At 44.9% G+C, this 13,486-nt stretch overlaps 1 protein-coding gene across 2 annotated transcripts in view; it reads left to right on the top strand.

The window, feature by feature from the left end:
* RGS11 (regulator of G protein signaling 11) overlaps window positions 1–13,486 on the top strand; it is a 2,073,835-nt gene that overhangs the window by 979,827 nt on the left and 1,080,522 nt on the right. The gene's annotated exons all lie outside the window — the stretch shown is intronic.

Here is a 13,486-nt window from a genome sequence, read left to right as displayed (position 1 = left end):
GGAGAAAAAGTGGTTATACCAGGTTTGGGCTGGGATGTTACATGTGATTAAAGTGCTATCTGGTCTATTCCTGGTTCTAATTAGATTCCAGAACCCTTTGGAATCTCTTTCCACACTTGCTGCCTTAAGATCAGACCAATACCTGTCCTCCCACTCTTTCTTGGCTGCATTGATGGTCTGGGTATATGCTTTCCTGGCAAGCCTAATGTCTAGCGAGGATTTGCTTTTGACAGTGGTAATCAAGGCAGATTCTTTCCTCCTGCATTTTTTAGTAAACCAGCCTGGTTGATTCTTCAGTCTCTTGTCTCTCCCCGCTGGAGGATCTCTACTAGGGAGTAGGAAGCAATTGCCCAGGGCTTTGGTTAGATTACAAAAAAGAGCTGTCACTTCGCTGGGTGTGTGGATGGTCAAGTCCAGTTTAGACTGAGCTGTTGTCAGGAGGGCGCCTATAGCTAGCATTTTTCCTTCGTCCATGGCGACCCTACACCACTTCAGGCGCCTCCCGCAATTGGAGGGTCGTACTACTGAGGTAGAAGCTGGGTTTGAGTGCATGCACACACCCGCTTCCCCAGGCCACAAGGGGAGCAAGGTCAAAGAGAGGGGATTGTGGTCGCTATCAACTGTGGGTAAGACCTCCATATCCCGCACAGAGCTCCACAACTTAACGTCGAGGAGAATATAATCTATCCTCGATGTATGATTCACCCTGTTGTAAGTGTGAGCTCCTAGGGGATCCGAGGGTGTTCTCCCATTCACTGTCCTCAGGCCAAATTCCAGGGTCAACGAGTTAAGTTGTATGGCCCGTTGGGACCACCTCCTGATGGGTGGGATGGTTAATGTGGGAATTTCACACCTGGTATCTACATCGCCAAGGCCCATAATGTCCTCCGTCGCAAGGGGCCCAAAGTACAGTTGAAATCCACTGGGACCAGGACATGAGATCTAGGTGGGCACTGACTAAGAAGATTCTCTAAGCCTAAGACAGTGGGTGACTGCAAACCTCCCTTTGGCCCCCTAGCATAGATATTGATAATGTCCAGGGTAAACCCTCTATGAGGCCCCTTGAGTGAAATTCTGAGTAGGTCAGGGGAATTGGTCACGTGCTGCACGACTTGGCACCCAAGCGAGACATCAACCCATACGAGAAGGCCGCCTGAGAGGCGTCTCTTCCCTGAGGAGGAGGGAACTGCAGGTATAGAAAAAGATGAATACCCCACCTTATGGCAGGGTTCCCTGCTCCATGTTTCTTGAAATATGCAGATTGAGTGGGCCTCCACAAGGGTATTCTAGTCAGGTAGGTCCAACTTCCTAGAGGTATCCGCAATGTTCAAGCTGAGAATCCTAAATGCTGGATCCGCCACAGCCGGGACCATGCGGGACTCGGACCTTGATTTGCCCACCTGCCCAGTAGTAGTTAGTGGTGAGCCCTCCCTCACAGACCTCCCAGTGTTAGTAACAGCGAAACTGGGTGTCAGGTCAGGTGACGACCTAGAGCATAAAGGAGTTGAATTAGGGGGACTACCTGAATCAGGTTGCAATGAAAAGTAGGTACTGAATGTACCAGGGACACAAATCATAGGAGCAGCCACTGGGCTCAGACAAGAAAATGTGACTCGGGGACAAGTATCAATTCAATAGCCAAATGCCCTCCCCTGTTTCCCTGACCATGCAAATGGTGGATAGAAATGAGGGTAGTGATGGTTCTCCGGGAAAAAGGAATCTAGCCTCCCACCCCACCCATGATAGCTGACATTTGATATACCTAGGGGTCTGGCATAAAAATAACTCAGATCCACTACTCCAATGCCCTCCCCTCTGTGGCCTAGCTGCTGATTGCAGATAAATATAGCAACCCTAGCGTCCTTAAAAATTACCACCACGCAATCCCCCTGGACATGCTTGTGTCCATTTCCTACCCACCCTACCCTCCTAACATTGAGTATCTGGCCATCCAGCTCGCTAGGGAGAGGTCTATTCACTCTTAACCAGTGCATAGATTTGTTTTTAAGCACTTGGTAAGGTTCATGCTGGTCAGCCTTCAGTGGCGGAACATTGGTAAGGACAGCAACGTAAGGTTGACAATCCGGTGGGAGGTTTATGGGGGGGAGTCTAGCAGCCTCAGAAGATGGCTGAGAGAACTGCAGAGAGGTAGGTGCAAGTTTAAGGCTATTTCTGCTAGGTTGCTCTGGATGGCCTTTAGAGTCCTTCCTAGATCGCGGTGCTTTCGCCCGCGTGTTATTGAGCCCCGTTAGGTTTGTAGCTAGGGGAGCAGGACTGGCTGGCTGTTGCCCCGTAACCTTCGGGACACTTTTGCTGGATAACATCTTACCAGAAGAAGAAGAAGAAAAGGGGCCAGCCAATGCTGCGGCCTGCTGCGCAGATCCAGAAGTACAAGCCATTATAGGGGTAGGCTGGAGCAATACAACCTCCAGGACTAGAGCATCTACATGAGTTCTATCCTGCGCAAGGAATTCTTAGCCTGTAATATCAACAGAGATTTGAGAGAGAAAAAGTTGTCCAGAGTTTACTGCTCGAATCTATCTAGTCGATCTGCATTATCCTTAACTCTTTGTATTACAGGGAGGATCAGCGACCTTACCAGCTTCTCCATCTGGTCTATTTACTCTGTGGACGAAGAGGACGAAGAGGACGATGGAAGGCTAATGGCAGGAGTGCTCACTGCTAAACCCTCCGGATGTGAAACTAAGATGGGCTGGTCAGGGGTCATACTGTTTTCTGCAGATGGAGTCAGTGGATGTGCCCTAGCCCTCCCCGATGCCACAAGTTCCTCACCACCACTAGTAAATTTAGCTTTAAGTTTTTTTGAGCGTTTAGCCGGCCCACCCCTTGCCCTGTTGGTAATTCTTTTCCTTTTGAGGGCAGGATTTCCAAGACCCCCACAACCTATCACCCTCCCTTTTAAGTTTGGGGTGCTGGCGGCAATAGAGTCTTGGAGGAGCATGTTAGCAGCCGTAGGAACCACGAGCTGCACAGAGGGTGGGAGTGGCTCTGGCGGCTCGGAGGGAACAGGGAGCTCTAATCTTGGGATGACTACTCCATTCAGCCTATCCAGGCTAGCCCTAATGGCACAAATGCTATCGCGTTTAGTAGCCGGGGGCACTACTACACTACACACAATGTTGCTTGCACGAGATTTAGCCAGTGCTAGGGCCCCTAAGGAAGAACGCTTGTGAGAGAGAGGTTCGAGTGACAGTCTGCGTTCAGTGAGGGCAATTTCATTCTCTAACACAGAGAAGGCTCGGGTTATGAAGTTGTCCAGGGTCCCATTCACGCTCCCACCCCCCCCACCTTCCTACCCTTTCCTGATCTGGTTGTCATGGGCATGAACTGCAGGACCACCTGAATGGAACAACGATCCCCCACCAGTAACAATTAATTGAAGAAAAGCAAAACAGTACTTGCAAGCCAAAGTAGATATTCAGAGTGGTCCAAATGTTAAGGGGGTGGCCCAGCCCGGCCTGCTCCGGCCTGTGACGGCGTCGGACAGTCCCGCCCTTGTCCCGGGCTTCTCCCTGGACGCTCCTGTGCGCTCCCTCGCAGCGGGCATCCAAGATTATGATATAGTCCAAGATTATGATATAGTGCGTCAGGTGATCGTGGGCGGGGCTATGCGCCGAACGCGGGACCAGCTGGACCAGGTCGTGCAGGGACTCCTGGTACTCGGAGTCCCTGCTGGCGTTCGGCGAGTTGATTTCCGAACCCGCACGGCCAGCAACACTTGCTCTCAGGTCCCCAAAAGGAAAGGGTGCTCCCACTGTCAATCACCAACACGAAGCGGCACCCGCGAAGCCGCACCCGCGAAGCGGGTGCGGCGAGATGTTCAGCAAACTCCTTCAGAAAAGTAGGTAATGGCTCCTCGATATCCCGATAGCGGTCCGAGTAGGTATTTAATATTACTACTTTGTGTTCTTCTACTCTGTGTTATATATTGCGAACATATTTTTTTCCAAACAGCAAGAATGCTGCTGCTTACATTGCAGGTAAAATATGTTTAAAAATCTTCTGTGATTGTTATGAAACAGGTGCTCAGCGCTACTAATCTTACTTGTTTGCAACTTTGCACTTGCTTGGTCTGATTATGTAAGAGTTTACTTTAGAGAACTTAAGTTAGGTAATGCTAGAGAGACTCTAGTCCTTCCTTTGTCCTGCTGCCACTAAGAAGAGATAGTGGTGGATAGATAGGTTTAGTTACTTATTAGTATTAGTTGGTAATTTTTAAGTGGTCTGCGTGACACATCCTCTGTTACATCATGTGCTGCTGAGTGCTGCTTACCCCATTCCTTAGTAGAACCTTTTGTAGTTTGTTTAGTGAGGGTTAATAGGCTTATCATCACTAGCAGAACATCAGCAGCAGTCAACCAACAATTTGGTGTAGGCAAAAATGTATGCATGTGTCCTCCATCTATGCATTTTTTAGGACTAAAATAAATGGAATTGCAGACTTAGTGAACAGTTGGCCCATCTGGAATAGGTGGGCTAGGTCAGGTGGTACTTTGGCTTACTAGACGGTCCGTATATTTTTAAATATTTTATTTGTTTAACACCAAATGTTAATGTTTGTCTCTTTCTTTATTAAATTTTACATGATCAGCACCCAGGGGCAAGAAGACAGGGTCTGAGTCGGCGGAACCAGAATAACATGCCTCTCAGGGCAAGTACCACTCCTCTACAGAGGTCTCTGCTGCTGGCCCCAGTAAGTCCTTCAGTGGTTAATATTAATAATTATATTTCCCTAACTTTTCCTGCACCTCATTTTTTCCGAACTATTATTTCGGTTTCCTGATTCTATTTTTTTTACAAATTCTTCTTCGATCCAGACTATCTGTTTCTAAATTCTTGTTATCCCTACCTCTAGCTGCCTCTGCTACTATTAGTCTGTCTGTAGCTAAGCTTGCCCAGTTGGCCACAATTTATTTAAAAGGTTTTAAATAAAACTCAGGCTCACCAATCACTCTAGCCATTGAGTCCAGTCCTTTGGGTTGTCCTCTTCTACTACTTCTAGTCTTCTTAATCTTGAGGCATTTCGACAATTCCCACCAACAAAATGCCCAACCAGATTTTACTATTTTTTATTGGATAGTACATACTACTACTTCTGTAGGGATTCTGCACATATAGAACTTTGCATAAGAAAATAGGATGTTGGTGATGGGAGGTTGGACCTTCCTCACACCTCAATCAGAACCCACCACAATCCCCTGACCGACGAGTTATAGTTTCTCATTAGCTCTCTGAACCCCCCAAGATACCCAATGAGTAGACAACCCAGAACATAACACTCCCGACCTCACAGTTGCGGAAGCAATGCACATACTTTCGCTCACTCACTCGTGTAAATCCACACCAAATACCACTGAATCTATGTAAGTTCTGACAAGCTCTGTGCGTTTTTCTATAATGCAGCACCAACAGCAAAATGCATACGATTAAAACAATAAACATTGTTACACTTAGTTACACTTACAACTACAAGTCCATAGAAGACAAAAGGCGAAATCATGATAACTGAACAGGGTTGGAAGAACCACCCTCCCCTTGGCAGGAGTATAGTTTATATAAAATTATAAATGAAGATCTCTGAGCAAAGTATGGGGACCCCTCACCTTAGAAGAACCTAGTACTGGCTACATCATAAGCTCTGCAAAGCTCTAGTTCATAGAAGGGAATCTTCCATCTGTTATGAGTAAAATGGTGCGCTTTTCTCAGTCGTGCCAAAAAGTGTAGCATTTTTATGGATAAGCAATATGGACTAACACCATAACTCCATAACAAAGTGGCTTGTTTTTCGACCTTGTACGCAGCTCTCAGACAGTAGCAGTATGAGCTCATGTGGAATCAAAGGAGTCTTACACAACAAGCTGCGAGGTAACATGCGCAAATATAAAACAAACAAAGCTAAAATGGTTGCATGGCTTGGGCTAATTTAGCAAAGACTAGAATTACCCTAGGGACCATATAAAACTACTAGTGTCTACTCTACTACCTGATTTGTACTAGTGATGTATGTTGTATATGTATGTATTCACTTTTTTTTCAATCTTGCCAGGGAAAAATAGGGGGAGGTGTATATGGCATCTAAAACATGTGTATTGTTTTTTTCTAGGAGTACTACCGACCACCAATGCCGGGGCCAGCGGCGAAGGTGACGGGGCTGCTCGGAAGCTTGTTTCCGGTCCAAGGAAGGCATGGCTTGGCAGTTCGGGCTGGACTGTTTCCATGAGGCACAGGGTCAGACTGATTTGCATATAGCCATGTCTGAACTGGGATGGCAGAGTGGGCTAAAGAACGGTGATGGATTAAACCCAGATCTTTTGACTGGGTGTGAGTGTTTGATTGGTTCAGATGCTCCGTCCATCACCACCCCTTTTTGTACTGCGAGGGAGGAGATGCAGCAGGTGCAGGAGGAGCTGCAGGGGGTGAGCCAGCAGCAGTGGTAGGCGGTGGTAAGTTATATTCCTAATCCTTACTTATCGACATTACACTCACTGCAAGGGTGTACTGTATACTGTACTGTTGAGACTTGATAAGTAAGAAGTTGTTGTGAACGGCGGAAGAAGACACCCTTTGCTTAGCTTTAGCAATAGCATTAGCAGTGGGAGTGTGAGGAACCTATGGCCTTGTCTATCTGACTTCAACTCAGCTGTGAAAGTTTTATTGAGAAGACTAAAAGTCAGATAGGATGACCTTGATGGATGGGTTGAACGAAAAGGGAAAGAAGGGTGGAAGGAAAAAGGACGGGTGAGATTAAATACTTATTACTAGCAGAGAAGGATACGTGGGATGCATGTATGCATAGGTGGCTGATAGGAATCAGATGCATGGGTGGTTGAATGCCTGAAACTCCCACAAATGTTAGAGGCTGAGAAAGTGGGAGGATAGATACATTCCACAAATGTTATGTACGGTGCTTGCTAGTGCTACTGTGCCACTATGTGTAGAATTAATTTGTCTTACTGCTTTGCTAAGAGTATATTTTACAATAGCCTTGTTTTTTCTTCTTGATATAGCTACTGCTTCCAAAGGGAAACCAGACCGGAAGGAGATGCCAGCCAAGGCCTGGCGACGGAAGCTGGAGGCCATACAAATGGAATACCGGCAGCTGGGGTTCTGACGGAGGAGGAGGAGGCAACAGCTGCAGCATTTCTCACCAAACCCTGCTTCAGTTTCTTTTTGTTGTAACTTTTCTGTGATCTTTACAAAACAGTTCTTAATAACTTTATTTGATGTGCACAGATTGGACCAATATAGGGTGGCCTACAAATTCTTACAATTGCTGAGTGATGAGTCCATTTATTTAAAAAAATGGTTGTCTATTCGAGGAAAACTATGTTAAGCTGAACCACTTCAGCGTCCATCTTATATTTATAAATGGGTATACACTCCTGTGGTAACTTTCCAGTGCACCTATATTAACTCCTTAATTATTGGGCCTTTTCCCAACAGTGCTGAGTACTTTTGTCTGACTATTTGAGGTAGTTTACACTTGGGGCTCCATAACACTTTTCACATAATGTATCCAAACCAAATTTACTTCTTTTTTTCAACATTCTGGGGACTCTAAAGGGACCCAGGCCTTGTAGATTCCTCTGGACGGGACCAAGAAAATAAGCAAAATATAGCAACATTTCTAATTTTTGTGCAAAAGGTGTCTTTTTTTCTTCTAAAAATAACATCAGCCAACGATTTGCTGTGCCAAAGTCAACATCTTCCCAGCTTTCAGAAACATGCAGAGCTGAATATAAAATCAAATTTTATTACCACGTTATGGCATTTTTCAAAGTTGTATCCCATGTATCCTATTTTGGCACTTTCCAATTTGTGGTAGAGACCACTTTCAAACCCATTGGTGACCAGGTAAGCTAAGGATTTCTGAAAAGTAGACAGAATTCTGAATTCAGCAAGGGGGTCAAATGTGTAGATCCCACTGGGAGAACACAAGAAACTAATGATAAAATAAAGAAATATTACAAATGTGTAGTAAAAAACATCCATTTCTGACAACGTTTTTCATCTGTAATTTTTCTCATAATGGATGATACAAAAGCAATATACCATTGCATTGCATCTGCTAGACCCCTCTGGATGTGAGGATATATTGGGTTTGTAGGTTCTCCAAGAACCCAAGTTTCCAAGAGCCAACAACTGAGCTGCACTGTACAATGTGTCTTCATTGCCTACCCATTATAGACAAAGTCCTATGGTGAAATATGCAGTGTGAAAAATGGGTATAAAGGAAACCTATGTATTTCTTAAATGGGCACAAGATATGGCATTTAGGAGCAGTGGTTATTTGTACATCTCTGAATTTGTGTATACCCATACTAGCATATACTTTAGAGGGTACTTTTCAAAACGTGTTCTTTATTACATGCAGGCTTACGTTTGGAAGGCAAAAATGCAAAAAAATCCAATTGGTAATAACAAATGTTCTTCCAAAATGCAACATGGATGTATCACAGTTTTCCACTCAAAAGTGATTTTTTTTCAAAAGTGGGCAGCTGTGGAGTTTGGGCCCTAGCTCAGCTAGCACCTACGGAAACCGAGCATACATACACATTTTTGAAAACTAGACATGTAGGTGTGGTAAATAAATAATTAATTACCGGTACTATTTTTCAGGATACTCATACAAATAGATAGCTCAATAAATAAGAGTCAAGATACGAGGTAGCTAGAGTTGACAGGCTTTAATTAAGCATAAAGGACTGGAACAGGACAGCCTGTACGGGGATGGGATGGCAGCTGCCTGGGGCAGGGACAAAAGAGCGCTAACTTTTAATAACAGTGCACAAGTATATATAGTTAAAACATTTTCATGGCATTCAATACAATAGGCGTAGCAGAAGGCGGAGTTTGTAGCAGTCGCGAAAGATAAGGGCAGAAATAATGTAACAAGAAGGCGTGTACAGGGCGTATACATAGACATGTGATGTAAACGTAACAGAATATGTCATAAAAAGGGGCGGAAACATGGAGGGGGCTACCTGAGCAGCTGGGACCTCTAACCTAGTGGTGCGCACAAACTGGCAATGACGTGTTACCAGGAGGACTGGGGGCTATGACTTCTGTGCTAGAAGAGGAGACGAAAAGTCTGGAGTGTCAGGGCGACATGTACCTAAAGCCTATCTAGTATCTAGTGTTTAGGGAACATGTTGATAGAATCCAAAAGTTATCAGGGCAAAGGCTAACAGACATTAAGACTGGTGCATGCATAATCCTATATGTAGTGTGTGTGCGAGGAATATTCTATGAATATTAATACAGTATTTCTCTTACATGGAGACATAAAGGCTAGACCATGACGGAAACTATTGATGCGATTCAGTGGCTTAGGAATGCAGAGAAGGAGGGCTGGACTGATAACTAGAATCATAACATACTCTTGGCAGACTGAGAGGCAGAGCCAGGCCGAGCCGGGCACTGCGAGGCATGAAGTAAGCTAAGGGTCAGGGATACAGGTGGGGGCTGTATTGCTCCTCGGAGAGGGTTCAGGAAACAGGAGCTGAATCTGAGTCCGGGCCCTTTTGAGGCCTAGAAACGGGGACTTTTCAGTGAATTAACGTGCACACTGTGAAACGTGGCAACGTAGCTTTACATAGGCCTGATATTCGTTGTATTCACGAAGAATGGAAACTGGCATACTAGAGATGGACACAACTGTAATTGCGTCTTTAATCGATCAGAAGGGGAATACATGCATATCGATCATGCACATATGACATAACAGGGGGAACACGTAGGCACATACAACATGGCAAAATTTACTTTTCCACATTCCCTCCTTGTGCCCTACGTTTCCATCAGGAAACATCTATATTCATGATACCATCTATCATTTCATACAGCATCATTTGCTCGTCTCGAATTGTCTTGGAACGGGACTTAGGACTAGGAATACAAGAGGTAGCACAAATGCCGCAAATCGCAGGGCCACATTGTATACAGAGGCAGCAACTGAATATGATCATTACTGCAATACCTAGAAATGACAATACTTTCCATCCCCAGGCAGATACGATACTCCATAGCCAACCGGACCATGTCCAGGTGCCTGGATTCTGGTGTAACTGATGGGCAATTTTATGAAGTCTGGTTATAGCTGAATAAACAGACGGCGCGTTATTAGGAATGAAAATGCAGCAACTAGATCCGATGACTCTACATGCTCCTCCTCTATCGGCCAGTATGACGTCAAGAACGAGACGATTTTGGAGCACGACAAATCTCATAGCAGATTGCTCTTCGGTTAAGTTACCTAGAGCAGAAGTAGTCTCATTCACTACTGCTTCAAGGGTTCTGGTTAATCTACGTATTAACTTACTATTCTGGATAGGGCCTATAAAGAAGAAAAAACCTTTATTGAAATCTGTATACTGTTCTAGAGCAGTTTCAGTTTGATCGACAATTGGGGACTCAATCTCCCTTCTATGTCTGACGTGTACTAGATGTGTGTTTCTGTGATAATCAGATGGGGCTAGAAAAACTGGTGGCAGTAGGAAGGCAATGTAACATGTTCCATCCCAATCGAGGGGCAGACGAACATATGCGGTCTGACCACAAACAAAATAAGAATGACGTGAAGCTTTGAAAATAGATTTCCCACTGTCACTATACTCGACAGTAGTAATACAATCACTATGTCCTACATGTGCGGAACCATTATTTCTGACACATAATTCGCCTTTGACTGGTAGTACTGAAATAGCAGGTAAGTCTGGAGTAGTATCAGACTGAACATTCAAGACCATAAAATTCGAAGAATAATTACCTAAATTATAAACTTCATTTTCTTGATCTAACCCTATTCTATGGGAGAGACCTTGCTTGTCTGGAAAACATGTTCTATTCAGAAGGGACATATCATTTGAGGATGACGTTAACATGGACCATGCTCCACACGAACCATTATGTGAAAACGGATAAGGAAAGAGTGGCAGAACTCCCTTCGGTGTCTGGAAAGGGGGGAGTCGACCACACACCCAACAATTAGTGGCATTGCTGGTCTGGTGTGAATAGTGTAACATTCTGATGAATGTATTATTTCTCATAGCAAGACGATAGGATAGCTCGTGAGGAGGCAGATCACTAAATGTGTGCTCTACTGTGGCATTAGAAAACTTATTTACATGCGGAATCGGAAAACATAAATGAAATGCATAACTTGTGCAGGTAACCATCAAACTTAGAAACAATAGAAAACTTAGAAAAACGATACATCGGATAGAGTTTTGACTAACTCTCTCACTATGGGGGTCTATCTCATACATGTCAGATACCTGTCTAACCGTTTCACCCGAGGGGGACTTAGACAATTAAACTGGCTGACTTATTTTACTAGACCGGAGCTTGGATTTATACTCCTGCTGCGGAGTTCTCTCTAACAGAGGAATTTTTAGTTCTGGATTTGAATGAATGTCTGATTTAGAGTCTGGTTTCAGGTAGTCCTTTGAAATGGAAATGTCTGTAGAAATGTCATTAAAAGTCTTGTTTCTGAGTCCGTGAAATTTCTTGACATGAGACAGATGGACCCAACCCTTACGGCCCTCCAACTTCACGGCCGTACGGGTGGTCAGAAGGACTAGTTTCGGTTCTTTCCAGCGAGGCTCCAGCGGACTTGAACGATCAAAGTTCCGTATTAAAACCAAATCCCCAGGAAGGACCTCATGCGGTTTTACTTCAGTGTTGTCTGGAAAAGCAGCGGCAACCTGTGAACGACAAGAGTGTAGGGCAGACATCAAGGAAGCTAGGTAATCTGTCAGCATATTACTTGAAACATCTGTAATACTGCGGGGTCTAGGTGTACCCCACATATTTGGGGGGCGGCCGAATACGACCTCATAAGGGGACAGACCTGATCTGGAATGTGCGACCATGCGCATGAAGAATAAAGCAACTGGCAGGGCTACTAGCCAGTCTACACCTTTCTCTTTACATGTCTTAGCAAAACGGATTTTCAGGGTCTGATTATGTCTCTCTACGAGACCGGCTGCTTCAGGATGGCGCACACAATGGAACTTCCACTGGTACCCTAACAAAAGGGAAACATGCTTCATTAGCTCAGATGAGAATGGCTGGCCATTATCAGAATACACGACCCTAGGGAGTCCATAACGGGGGAAGAATTCACGAACCAACTGCCTGGCAGTGGTCGCTGCTGTGTAATCTGGAACTGGATATGCTCCTGTCCACCTGGACAAAGCGCATACAACTACGAGGACATACTTGAAACCTCGACATCGCTCCATCTGAATATAATCCATCTGGAGGACTTCAAAAGGGTGGTCAGGAGGCTGGAATCCACCTTGTTCCACCGGGACACTTTTACCTGGATTAAATTGACAACATATCATACAAGTACGGACTTTCTGCTTGGCTGCAGCTCGTAAGTGCTTGTTAAACCAAAGGTTCTGGATACTGTCTAACATAGCTTTTTCTCCTAGATGTGCTGGACTATGTGCGGTATTGATAATGACTTGAACCATAGAGTCGGGGAGAAACCATGTGGCTTTTCCCTTCGTCACCCATCCCTGATCTGTCTGGACCCCTCCTTGTTCGGACCATTTCCTGATTTCTTCAGGAGTAGCATGTAACTGTATGTCTATGACATCTTGTGTAGGGTCCTTAACTGTCATACAAGTAGTCTGTTCTGGAGTGGATGTCTGTGTCTTGTTAACTGGAATGTCTGGTGTCTGAGCTGTAAGCTTGGCTGTTCGATCTGCTAGATCATTACCTTGGGAAATGATGTCAGTAACTTTCGTATGTGCTTTGCACTTCATGATAGCGATAGCTGTCGGTAAATGTATTGCATCTAACAGAGCTTGAATGAGGAGACCATGCTGAATCTTGGTTCCATGAGAAGTCATGAAACCTCTCTCCTGCCAGAGCACTCCGAAGTCGTGTACAACTCCGAATGCGTAACGTGAATCTGTATATATGTTTACTTTCAGGTTCTTGGCACGTATGCAGGCTTGGGTCAGAGCAACTATCTCTGCTGCTTGAGCAGACAGGGTGTCAATACGGTGTGTTTCAATAACTTCAGTGTCAGTAGTCACTGCATACGCGGCTACTAGTTCTCCTGTACTAGTTCTCATACATGAACCATCCACATAAAGTGTCAGGTCGGGATTAGGTAATGCAATGTCTGTCAGGTCTTGTCTTGGCTTAGTCATGGTGTTAACAACTTCCACACAGTCATGTGTGGCGGGATTTCAAGTAACTGACGGTAACAGAGTAGCAGGATTTAAAACGTTGCAGCGTCTGATTTCTATGTGTGGCTGGAACAGTGTCAGTTCATAACCTGTTAATCGTGCAATGGTCAAGTGCTGAGTCTGTGTTCGGTTTAAAAGAACTTCCACGGAGTGTGGAACTTGTACTGTCAGGGAATGTCCTAATACTATGGAATCACTTTGTCTGATAGCTAGTGCTGTGGCTGCAACTGACTTGAGGCACGCAGGCAGAGCCTGGG

Source organism: Lissotriton helveticus, chromosome 10, assembly GCF_964261635.1.
Source record: "Lissotriton helveticus chromosome 10, aLisHel1.1, whole genome shotgun sequence".
Taxonomy (NCBI): domain Eukaryota; kingdom Metazoa; phylum Chordata; class Amphibia; order Caudata; family Salamandridae; genus Lissotriton; species Lissotriton helveticus.
The sequence above is the reverse complement of the archived record's forward strand: the minus strand, read 5'-3'. Positions and strand labels throughout refer to the sequence as shown.